Below are 13602 nucleotides of genomic sequence, written 5' to 3'. Positions count from 1 at the left end.
TAAATTGTGAAGACACTATTTATTGGTGCAAGTTCTTTTTGAAGATTCAGCCCACATCACATAATTAACCCTAGCACTGAAAGATAGCTTAGATAAGGCAAAAGTAATACATGGCCTCTCCTTGGGCTATCGCCTCTCACATTAGATTTTGATTATAAGGCCCAACATATGATGCATATCGGTATCTATTTAAATTATAGGTCTGTTTTAAAATTCATATCAGGTTAAAACATATGATGCATATTTAATTATTATTGTTAATTACGATTGATAATTAGAATTATATGTTAGAGAATTAGAAAATACAAATAAGAATATTGGAAAGTATAAATTAAAGCATTATTTTTTATCGAGTACATAATTAGTTAATGGGTTTAAATCCGATTCGATATTTTTTTGCTCCCCTGATGAAAATTCTAGGTCCGCCCCTAACAGCATTGGATCTGAATGAAATATTCATGTAGAAATTTCGGTAAATATATTATCAATGTTATTTTAGTGTCATAACACAAGAGTTATATTCGCGTGTTCATAGATTCGAAACAACACTGTTTATATCTTAACCCGAAATTTCTTCTCTATGTATTTTTTTTTAACTTCAATTTAAAATTATCTTGTACTGGTAGGAACTAAGAGGTTCACTTCCAGATTGATTATGAAAACAGAAGCTCACATCATACATAGTTGTTCATCTGCTCACTTTTTTATTAGTCAAGAGGGTAAAAATAAAAGCCTTCCAAGTCTTATATTATTTCAAGTGTACTGCGTCAAGCGTTTGTTTAAGATGGCATGCATCCGTATCTGCTATGAAAGTTGGTATTTTTCAGTTTGGATCATCTAATTTTACAAAGATCGATCGAATTAATTCGCTGATAATTCCTGTAATTTTAATATATTTATTGCAGAACGGGCAGATTAAAGTAACAAATAAAACTTATTATTTTAAAAAATAATAATAATAACGAAAACGAAGTCATGATCACATGGCTCCTATACCGGTCAATGAAAACCTCGTTATTTTAACCATTTTATTTATCACTTAAAAAAAATTCCCATGCACAGTTTGATTTTTTTTTTTTTTAATTGCTATAGAAAGTCTTGCTCCAGTTACATTAGCAAACCTCTTTCTTTTCCTTTCCCTTCCCAGTGATTATCCTGCATTGATTAATAGTAAATATTGTTTAATGGTATAACTATACTGTATAAAAATTGTTAAAAAATTTCATTATGTCATATCATCAGGTGAGTTTGTATTTTTCTTATAAGAAATTTTTCATATGATTACTAGTATTTTTCTTTTTTATTATATAGATTTTAGAGTTTGCAAAAAATAATAACTGGTGTTCAAAATTTACTTGACTGTAAGATTCGGTTATGTACAAACAGAGATGGAGCCAGACTTTCAAACTATAGGGATCGATCAATATTTTTTATGGAAAATGGAGTCAATTTTAGTGTAATGACATTTTAATTTAAAATTATAAATAAAATTATACATATTTTTTTATTTTAAAATAGAGGTCAATGGAACCCATTATTTCAAGCTAAATCTGTCTCTGGTTACAAAAATAATTATTGATAATATTCAACTTATTTAAAATATAATTTTTTTCTTAACTTTGATCAATACAATAACCAAATATTACCATGCTTTGGAACGGACCTTTTTGCTGTTTTTACCAACATAAAACTGAACTTAAGATGTGTCCTTGTGAGTTTTCATATTCAAAGATAATAAATGTTGTTTAGCTAGCTGGTTTTAGGTTTACTCTCTTGTTAGAGGGTGAAGCTTTGAACTCTCTGTTATTAATTACCTGTCTGAGGCATCTTACAAGGCTGCCTCCTTGTAAGTTAAAATAATGAGTGAGTCTATGTTACTATGTATATTATGATTTGGCCCGTGCTACGGCTCAGTATTCAAGTTTTCAAAATCCTAATGGTCGATCCGAACGGTTCATCTTGTTCTCCATATTAATATGTGTTTGGAGACCAAATTTTATATTTTTTGAAATTTTTTTATTATTTTTTTAGATTTATTGAAAATCACTATTTTCGGATGGTCCAGAATTTTCAGATCAAGTGATTTTTTAAATATCTAAAAAATTAGTAAAAAGATTTCAAAAAATGTAAAATTTGGTCTCCAAACACATATTAATATAGAGAACAAGATGAACCGTTCGGATCGACCATTAAAATTTTGAAAACTCGAATATTGAACCGTAGCATGGACCAACCCGTGATATGTATAATACCATAGACTCACTCTAAAATAATTGTTATCTTTGAATTGAATATGAAAACATCCTTTATCCTATCCTATCCAATTTATAGGGTATTTAAAAAAAGTTCCATACACGCGTGCCATGAACTAGTGACGTCATTGCAGTCCGGTCCAGGAAAAATAGCAGCCCGGCCGGCTGCCCGGGTCAACCCATTCTGTGTTCAGACTAACAAACACGTGGTTGCGTAAAATCGGTGCGTTTTCAAATTTTAAAACCAGTCTGTATGTCGGTATCCCAATTGTTGGTACAAGAATTGATTGCGATCGCAAAAAGCAATCATTGTATTTTCAAGAATAAGAAATATAAAATTTTATATTCCACTTAATTAATATTGCTGTTCACTTTTGCTTTGCAGCACTAAACATATATTTTTTTTAAATATCGTAAAAACTGTACTATTTTTAAAAAAAATCAAACAAAATATCTTTCTTTTAAATTTATTAACAAAATATTTTTATAAGACCCACATTTATTCTCTTCTTTACTTTTTTTTTCTTTCTTGAATATGCATCATAACTACAAGAGAATATGTTACTTTTTATAGTTATTTTTTTTGCAATCATTATAATTTTAAATAAATTTCATCTAGTTGTAAAACTCGAACAACGCGCCAAATATTAAACATGAATAAGAATCTATCAAGATCTAATTTTCTCTCCAAAAAATCTATCACGTGAAATCGCCTGCAATCCTAAATAATGTTTGTGAATTTGTCAAAATATTAACTCCAATTGTATTAAATAAACATAAAATTTATATAGATACAAACAGAATTGTTGCTTGCAAGTTGCAAGTAGAACACAACATAGAGGAGGGTTCAAATGCCTCTATTTTTTGTGCCTCCATCATGCTTTCATTTTTAAAAACTTTAATAACTCAAAATTGAAATCTTAAAATTAAAAAAAAAAACCATTGGATATGAACTATATCATTTTATCTATGCACATGTAAAAAATTATAGCATTTCAACTTTGTTTTGATTGTCATTTTGAGCTTGTAAAAATGTATACAAATGTGGATAATTTCTAGACGTTGATTTTAACTTATTGATTCATATAAAAGCAAAATCAAAATGTGATAATTTTTTATAGGCACATAGAGAAAATAATATAGATCACATCTAACGGTTTTATTTTGACGTTTAAGTTGTAAATTTTGAGTTATTTAAGTTTTTAAAAATGGAGGCATGATGGAGGCATTTGAACCCTCCTCCACAACATATCCATTAACAGAAGAATCTAGGTCATATTTGATTTTGGAATAAGAGGTAGAGTAAACTCTTTACTCTATGTTTAATGAGTTAAATGGGGAGTAAAATAGGAGTAAGATGGAGTAAGAGATAAGTTAATTCGGAACAAGAGAGGTGGATTAACTTGCTCCATGCGTACTCCATCCGTAAAATTTATTATCATAGACATGCGTTCATTTCCCAACAACTTACTTCTTTATATGAATTATTTTAATCCACAACTTAAGCTATCAAACAAGGTATAAATTTTAAAGAATAAGGTAGAGTAAGTAATTTAATTTTCATTAACTTTACTCCACAACTAAACATGACTCTAGTGATTCGTTGTGATTGAGCGAAATTGTTGCTCAACATGAATTATGAGAAACCCTTTATAGAAAAAAAAAATGAATTATGAGATAACATCACCGACTCTACTAATATCACCAATTAAGTTTTCATGTACTCTCACCAAAATATTTTTTCATAATGTTCTTTGTCTTGAACTTTGGGCACATTAAATCTGATGTTAAGAGCTCTTGTTGCTCCACATTTACTTATCTCACCATAATTTTACTGTTTTAAGTTTGAATCCAGATCGTCCGATCAGAATACCTCTTTAAAATTCGTGCAAATATATGATAAATTGATGGAATTCAAACTAAAACAGGGAGTTACATTAGTTGATGTGAAATCAAAATCTGATGCTTGCTAATTGCTGCACTTTGTAAAGGCCAAAATGGAAACGCAACTCAAGAAGTCAACTAGCATCAAAATCAAATCAAAGAAACGGGGGATGTCGGGATGATATGTGGCATCACGATGTTGATAGCACTCTAACACACAGTCCCCCGTCTACTTATTTGTATTCACGTCATATTATTATTATTATTATTATTAAATAACATATCTTTTTTGGATTGCTCCGCAATATATAATTTTTTTTTTGAGTGAGTCTATGATATTATGCATATCATCATTCAGTCTGTAATACAGATCAGTATTTTTATTTTTAAAATCTTATTGGTGGATCCAAACCGCTCAATATAATTTTCATATTAATATATACTTGCATACCGAATTTTATATTTTTTAATTTTTTTAAAAAAATAGATAGAAAATCACTATTTTGGATGGTCCAGAATTTTCAGATCAAGTGATTTTCTACCTATCTTAAAAAATAGTAAAATAAAAAAAAATGGCCTGCAAGTACATATTCACATGGGGATTATGTTGAACAATTCAAATCAATCGTTATAATTTTGAGAACAAAAATATTGATTCATATTACAGACCAATCCATGATGTGTAGACTCACTCTTTTTTCTTTTCTTTTTTTTACACAAAGTTTCAAACAGGAAACATGTTGGTGTCATATATTTCATGTCTATATTGATAATTGTAGTAGGTTGCTTACAAAGCAAACACAAGTGCATCGGTGGTATGTAGTCTCATCGAGAGCATTTGTTAGTTTAATTTAAAAGATGGTCGGATTCATCTTAAATAATATTAATTGTCAATTTTAATTTAATGAGTTGAGAGTTCGCATTTCAAAAAAATTAGGCTTTCAATTTTTTTGAAATTTGTTTTTTGTCTCTCAACTTTAAATATGCATTACAAATCTTTTAACCGGATTTTGAACTTTAAATAGATATTAGAAAAAGTTTTCCTTTTTTTGGCGAGCGAGTTATTGAAGGAGGAGAAGACTTTTTGTTTGAACTGCGTTTATAACAGCCTTAAGACTTTTGGTGAAGCGAGCAAGGGGAAGTCAAAGTATGTCCACATTCATACGGTGGGACTCGGGGAAGCGTATCATCTGTGGAGCCAATTGCTGCAGAGTTTTTAATCTAGTCCGTTCGTTTCGGATCGAACGGATCAGATTAGATCTTGTCCGAATTACAAAAAAAATATATATATATTCTCAAAATTTGCAAGATCTGATCTGGTCCGTCCGATCCAAAACGAACGGACCAAATTAAAAGCTCCACAGCGATTGGCTTCGCAGAGGATACGCTTCCGGGACTCGGAACGTAAGGGAGTTTAGCTATAAGTCTATAACATTAGAGCCAGCGACTATTCCTTGGCAGTAGGGCTGCAAACGAATCAAACTTAGTCTTGAGTTTGGTTTAAATTAATTTCAAATCAATTTTTTTTATGAATTTAATTTTAAATTTTTTACGAACTTTTTTATGACAAGGAAGAGTGATCGTAGTCGCCGAAAGCGAGAGGTGAAAGTCGCCTAGGGTTTTAGAACTGAGAGCGAGGGTTACGACTTACGAGTTATAACTTATAGATGGACGGCCTTATATTTTAACTTTTAAATCATCAGTGAACATGAGTCATCAGCAGAAATCAACGGTTCACGTTATTTTGAATTCCGAACTAGAATAATTCGCAAACCTATTTCGAACGAATCAGGTCCAGTTTGAATTTGGTTTGAATTAATTTCGAACTATTTCAAATCGAATTTTTTATGAACTTTTTCGAATCAAACTCGAATCGAATCACGGACTACGAATTTTTTGTGCAGCCCTACTTTGGCAGTGCCCCAAGTATGGTACCTAAGTGAAAAGAGCGAAAGAAGATTTTTTTTTTAGTAAAATAGAGATCTTGGTCTCTGTTTGATTGATTAATGAATTGTTACATAAGTCATTGTGTGTCTCAGAGCAGTAAAAATGAAATAACTGATACATGGGATGCTTGAGTTAAGCTGTCTCCAAATGAAATAAACGAAAGATAAATCAAAATAAAGGTGCAGTAAATAAAATCAACTAACAGAAGGTGATTTCCTTCTCAGTCGAAGTATCCGTTATGTGTTATATTTGTGTGAACTTAAACTCCATTGCTGTGTTATATTAGAAAAAGTTCAATGCGACGGCCATACAAATGATATTTTTATTAAAAAAAAAACGTCAGAAAATGTATTATTTTGATGTAATCTGTGTTAAATCTGATAATGCTGATTTATAAATAGTTCATACTAGCACTAGCAAATTATTTCGGGTTTAATTCATGTAAATCAAGGCTCAATTGGTAATGCGCGCGCGCGCGCATAAATTAGTTTATGAGAAAGTAATAAAAGGCGACTGTGTTATCATTGCGGCCAGCATCAACGACCTTTCAACAACTACCTAATTACAAAATTCATGTTAATTCAATCTACATTTTGTGAAATTAGTTTTAAGTTTATTAAGAGACGAGGGGTGATAAATTGTGAACTTAGTGAAGTAGTACGAGTTTTCGTTTCTCAACAGAGAAATGTAGATTAAATCCATAATAACATTTAAAAAATATTACAATGTCCGAGATTTTCTAATAAAAAAAATAGATGAGGAATGATATAATGATAATCTCTATGGTTAGAAGTAATCTATAATTCGTGTAACTGTGTCTTTTACTCGGAGGTCAAATCTTATACATTTTTTAGATTTTCTTAAATATAGAAAAAATCACTACTTACTTTTTTTGAATGGTCCAAAATTTTTAAACCACGTAATATTCTACATTTATAAAAAAGATGGTAAAAAATTATTAAAAAAAATAAAATTTAGTTTAAGATATATTTTTATATGAAGAACGTGATTTGGATTGATTATTTGAATTTTAAAAATAAATAAACAAATTCATAGCACGGCCGATTTGCGCACTGCAAAGCATCATAGGCTCGTAGCCTCACTCTGTATTTATTTTGAATTTGATTTGTCTACTTTTCCAAAATTCACTTCTTCTTCTTTTTTCAAAAGAAAAAAAAAATTCTACATATATACAAACACAAGTCACAGCTAAGAAGTTTTTCAAATATGAGAATGCTGAATGCAACATGCTTTCTAACTTCTTAGACATATTAAAGATATTTATGCGGCTTCATGTATTTTTGTGAACATATCCAATTTAGGATCATTGACGACATAATTTGAAGAAGAAGAAAATAAGTGTTTTTAATAATGTTAAACAAATGGAGTTTGATGGACATATGTTAAACAAATGAGATGTGAGAATGATGGACAGATGGGGGTAACCATCGTAAAATTCATACAAAATTATGTAGATCATTAAACTAGGTAAATTTGTATCAATGCCAAAATAATGATGCTATGAAGGGCGGTTAGATTTTCAAACTGCAAAGGTTAAGCATGAATGGAGACCAATCATACAATATTTCATGATGAGAATAAAGAATAATTTTACAATAATCAAGACATTTTTACTATAAATTATATAAAAAATCATACATAAATACTAATAAAAAAAAAGAGAGATCAATTGATCCCCGTTCACTATATATGCCTCCGCCTCTAATACTATGGTATTATAGCGCACATCAGTATATACTATAGATTTATTAGTATCGTGCTCATGCGTTGCAACGGAAACATATTATAAGAAAACAAAAAAAATCATACAAAAACAATATAAAAACAATCACAAATTAGTACGCGCCTTACGGCAAATTTTTTTGTATTGTTTATTTCTGGTAACTTAAGTTTGTTACTTAATTAGATAATTGTTAATTATTATTTTTTTGAAGAAGTGGGGAAAACCCACCAGTTTCCATTGAAACTAATATGGTTTGTGCCTTTTCAATCTCTAGAATAGAGAAAGATTAGCCATACAAAATAACAGCCTACCAAACTAGCGTATAACATCTAAAGCATCATAGCTCCAAAAACAAAAGCGAACTACATGCAAACAACATTACAGAAAAGACAATATAGAAACATGAGCGATCAACTCATTCCAAGGCTAGAAGTAGCTCGGTGCCAAGTGTATGGATTACTTCTCTGTGATCTTGAATAGCTTGTATTGCCCCGTCCTCTACCATAACCTCTTCCTCTACCCCTGAATGAGTCATGCCTATATCATGTATTATCAAATCCTGACAAGACATAGAAGTAGTATTCATAGGCAAAATCAGATGTAAGGAAGGTAATAATGAATTAATAGTAGATGAGCACCAAAATGTACACAAAGAGATTATTTTTGACCCAACACTATGAAGAGAAGGAATAGGAGAATTTTGAAAACACAATTTGTTTCTCTCTAACCAAAGGGTCCATAATACCACACCTCTTACAAGTTCAATTAGTATTGGCTCTTTGAAGGGTATTGGTGCATTTAAAAACCAAATATCAGACATAGCTGACCCAGTAAATATAAAGTTATTATGAGCTGCAATCCATGTCCAAATCTGAAAAGCAAAGTAGCATGAAACAAATAAATGATCAGTAGTCTCAAAATCACCGCAAAAAGGACAAGATGTATCACCAGTCCAACCTCTATTTAAAAGATTTTCTTTTGTAAGAATTTTATTTCTTTTCAACAGCCAAAGAAAAACCTTTATTTTAAGGGGTAATTTGGATGCCCAAATAGAAGCATAGTCCGTATTGATAATTCCCCCATATTCAAGCCATATGTAGTAAGAATGAACAGAAAATGTACCACCCACTGACCATCTCCATGTAAGAGAATCAGAAGAAGTAGGGTCAGGATGGAAGACAGTAACTTGAGAGTAAAGGTTATTCCACTCAGTTAATAGAACACCTGTCAATTGTCTATTAAATCGAATATTAAAAAAACCATCAGAAAAAAGCCTCAATAACTAACAGGTTAGGGTCACATGCAATGGAATACAGATATGGATAAGATAGATAGAGAGGAAAATCTGAAATCCATCTATATTTCCAAAATAAAATTGTATTTCCATTACCTAATTGTTTTAAAAAGCCTAAATCCACAATATGAGATCCTTTAAGAACATCTTTCCAAAAAGGCGAACAATTAGAAGAAAAACCTGTATGTCCATATTTTGACAGAATTATGGATTTCCAAAGACCTGTTATTGTGGGATCCTGAAAACGCACCCACCATTTTGCCAAAAGAGATTGGTTTAGTCTTGATAAATCAAGAACACCTAATCCCCCTTGATTCTTACTCTTACAAACAGTTTCCCATGAAACTAAACAATACTTTTTCCTTACCGAATCTCCACCATACCAAAGAAAACGTTTCCTCAACTTGTCAATGCGCATCCTAATTTTCGTAGGCATCTTAAAAACAGATAACCAATAGATAGGTATTGCTGATAAAACAGAATTTAAAAGAGTAACTCTCCCTCCGATCGATAGAAGTTTTCCTTTCCATCCTTGTATACAATTAGTAATTTTATCAATAATGACTTGCCAATTAGCAATTGATGGCTTCTTATAATGCAATGGGATACCAAGATAAAGTAGTGGAAGGGAAGAGATTTTGCAACCAAAAATGTCAGCTAGCAGAGAACCTTCATTATCAGATAAGTTTAAAGGAATCATTTCAGATTTGGCATAATTAATCTTCATGCCTGAGAGGTTTTCAAAGGCAGTCAAATGCAATTTTAAAGCTTCTACCATTCGAGGATCAGCCTGTAAAAAAATAAGGGTGTCATCTGCAAATTGCAGATTCAAAACCGAACCAATAGTTGGAAACTGTCCTAAACCTTGAATAAAACCAGCTGATTGAATTTTTTGTAATGATTTATTTAAGACATCAGCCACCAGATTAAAAAGAAGAGGAGAAAGGGGATCACCCTGACGTACCCCTCTTTTACATTGAAAGTAAGGACCTAAATCTCCATTAAAATTTATACATGATTTCCCACTTAATAGAATAGCATGAATCCAACTTATAAATTGAGGACCAAAACCCCTAGCTTTTAGTATTTCTATTAAAAAATCCCAATTGACTCTATCGAAAGCTTTCTCATAATCCAACTTAAAAAGAACGCCCTTGATACGCCTCTTTCTAACTTGGTGAAGGACCTCATGCGCAGTGGCTATATTATCAGTAATTAATTTGCCTTTAATAAAGGCTGTCTGGGAAGGATCGATCAAAGATGAAATAACAGTAGACAACCTTTCAGTAAGCGCCTTTGTAATAAGTTTAAAACTGCAATTTATCAAACTTATAGGTCTATAATTTGAAACTAACTTTGGATCATCCTTTTTAGGTATCAAACAGATAGAAGCAAGGTTGAGTTTTGACAAAACAAGAGAATTAGAATGAAAGGCATGAAAAAGATTAAATAAATCTGTTTTGACTGTATCCCAAAAAGATTGGTAGAATTGGAAAGATAACCCATCAGGGCCAGGGGCTTTGTGGGGATTACAGGCAAAGACAACTGTGCGTATTTCATCCATTGTAAAAGGTAATTCTAAGTTGGATACTTGAGAAGCAGTCAGTTTTTCAGAAGATGACCAGAGATTAGGATCTAAAGTAATATCTCTAGTTGTAGTTGTACCAAGCAAAGATTTATAAAAATTTAAAACATGTTGTTTGAGTATCAAAGGATCAGAACACATATGACCATCTATCTCCAAAGAATAAATAAAATTCCTTCTCTTGCGAGAAGAGGCTATAATATGGAAAAATTTAGTATTTAAATCACCTTCTAAACACCATTTTAACCTAGCCCTTTGTTGCCAATACATGTCTTCATCCATATAAATCTTATGAAGAGATGTTTGACAGGACTTCCAATTATCTAAATCAACAGGACTAAGGTTATTAGATTCATCTAGCTCCTCAAAGATTGCAATTTGAGAAAGCAAAGTATGTTTTGCCCTACGTTGTGCTCCCATAACATTAGAATGCCAACCTCGTAATTTCCTTCGCAAAAATTGTAATTTAAGTTGCCATTGTCGACCAATATCAGGCAGAATTGTAAAGGAGTTCCACCATGTAATCAGTAAATCAGTGAAACCCGCTTGATTGAGCCAAATTTTCTCAAATTTAATATTACTCTTAGCATGAAAAATAGAGGATGAAGTTTGTAAAATGATGGGATTATGATCAGACATTAATCTTGGGAGGGAAGTTAATTTATGTGAGGGGAATTGGGATTCCCAATCAAGTGAACAAAAGACACGATCCAGCAATGCCTTAGATGAAGAATGTAATGATCTAGCCCAAGTAAAACGGCGATCGCTAAGAGGCAATTCTAGAAGAGAAAGTCTAGAGATAAGGGCATTAAATCGAGCACTCAAAACATGATTAAAAGAAGGGCCCAGTCGTTCAGTTCTGGTGCGAATAAGATTAAAATCACCACACAACAGCCAAGCTGTGATGCCATAAGTAGCAATCCTATCTAATTCGTTTAAGAAATCGATACGTTTGGCAGAAAGGACTGGACCATAAACTAAAGTATATTTCCATTCAAAAAGATTATTTTTGTTCTGGAAGTGAATAGAAATAGTAAAATCACCAATCCAACTATTAATTAATGTAAATTTAGAGGTATCAAATCCCACTAATAAACCACCAGATCTCCCAACTGATGGCTTCAAAATCCAGTGAGTGATATTAGAACCAAAAGAGTCAAGGGTTCGAACTTTAAAAGATTCATGTTTCGTTTCCACTATACCTAGAATGTCAATTGAATGATCTCTAATATAATCCCTCAGGACACGTCGTTTATTAGACATACCAAGACCTCTAGCATTCCAAGTAAGAATGTTCATCATAAAAAATTAAGACCCCAAAGATTGTGCATTAAGCACAATCTCGCTAATGTCAGTGGGAGAGGGTAATAGAAAATGGTTTTCGTTAACTTCATCAAACACAGAGACCAAAGAAGTTTTAGAAATAGTCCTAAATTTATTAACAACTTGGAGTTTGGTGGCCTCATCCGCACCTAAAGAGAAACCCCCAATTTCGTACATATCTATAACTTCAGAATCAGTTAAATGAGCATAAGGAAATTGATCTAAATATTTTTTTGTACCTGAGGCGGCAGCACGCCGGATTGGCTTATTGGTCTCATCCTTCGGCTCCGGATTGCCCATCAACTTGATTCGCAAGCTGCTTCGTGTTTCAGCTGAAGAAGCTCGGCTCTTCCGCTTGGTTGGCTCAGTAACAACAACAATAGGCTGAGCTGTAGGCCCATGCTCGTTAGCTGGCTGACTCAAAATGACCGGATCAGCTGTGTCAGAATGTGCAACAGGAGGTGGATCGTGTGAATCAGTAGCTGTCTGATCCCATGGGTCATGATCAAGATGATAAATATCACGAGGAATATCGGGATTCCTCGTGATAGAGGCATCAGGTAAGATCTGTAAGTTCTCAGCAGCAAGTGCAGAAAAACTATTACCAGTGGGAATAGCAGTAACCAAGGGAATGAGAGGATTAGAAGGTAGAGGGGGAGGTGGGGGAGGAGGGGGTAACACCTCAGAAGGAGGTGGGGGAGGTACCATAGTAGAAGGAAGGGTATGTGTTATCAGAGGTGGGGGTACCACCACTGAAGCAAGTACTGGCGGTGCCTGGGTGTGCACTGGTGGTGGGAGTACCACCGACTGGGGATCCTCCTCAACAAAGATATAGCAGTCATGATAAGTAACTGATCTATCTTCATCAGTAAATTGAAGGCGTCGACAAGAAGGTATCATAGAGCGATCCGGGACCCCAATTTTAATACGCAAAATTTCCAAATCGAAACAATCAAAGGATTGAGGGTCAGTGGCAATCCAAAAACCGCCAATATTTTCAGCTAACCTTTTTATCTCAGCCGGGCACCACAGATCATGTGGAACCCCAAGAACATTGATCCAGAACGTCTGTGGTTTGTACCCCTTTGAAAATCGAGCAAAAGAGTAAGGTTCAAGAGGAAATATCACATCCCCTAATGAAATCTGCTTATCTCGTAGAGCAATAGCTCGCCATTCCTCATCTGGAGGATCAATCAAGAAGAACCGAGGAGCAAGCTTGCGCGGAAACCAGGGCCAATCCATCTTATCAAAAAACCGTGCTCGAAGATGAGACTGAATGAATTGAGGGCCTCGATTTTGTTGATCAAACAGAACAATTCCTCTAGCAAGAGTGGCTCTGAAATTACGAGTCTCTTTATTGGAATAGAACTTCATAGTAGTACGAGAATTCAAAGCCTCCATTGGTCTAGGAGAAGTAGTGAGCAAAGAAGGCTTCTTGCAAGTGACAGATCGATGGCCCACCTTACCACAAGCAAAGCAAACTAGAGAGTTACGACATTGAGAGGCGAGGTGACCACGCTCACCGCAACGAAAACAAGATCTGAGTCGAGGTTTAGTGGTTGTGCGTAGAGAC

This window comes from Carex rostrata, chromosome 4, assembly GCF_964058835.1.
Source record: "Carex rostrata chromosome 4, lpCarRost1.2, whole genome shotgun sequence".
Classification (NCBI taxonomy): domain Eukaryota; kingdom Viridiplantae; phylum Streptophyta; class Magnoliopsida; order Poales; family Cyperaceae; genus Carex; species Carex rostrata.
This window is presented reverse-complemented; position numbering follows the sequence as displayed.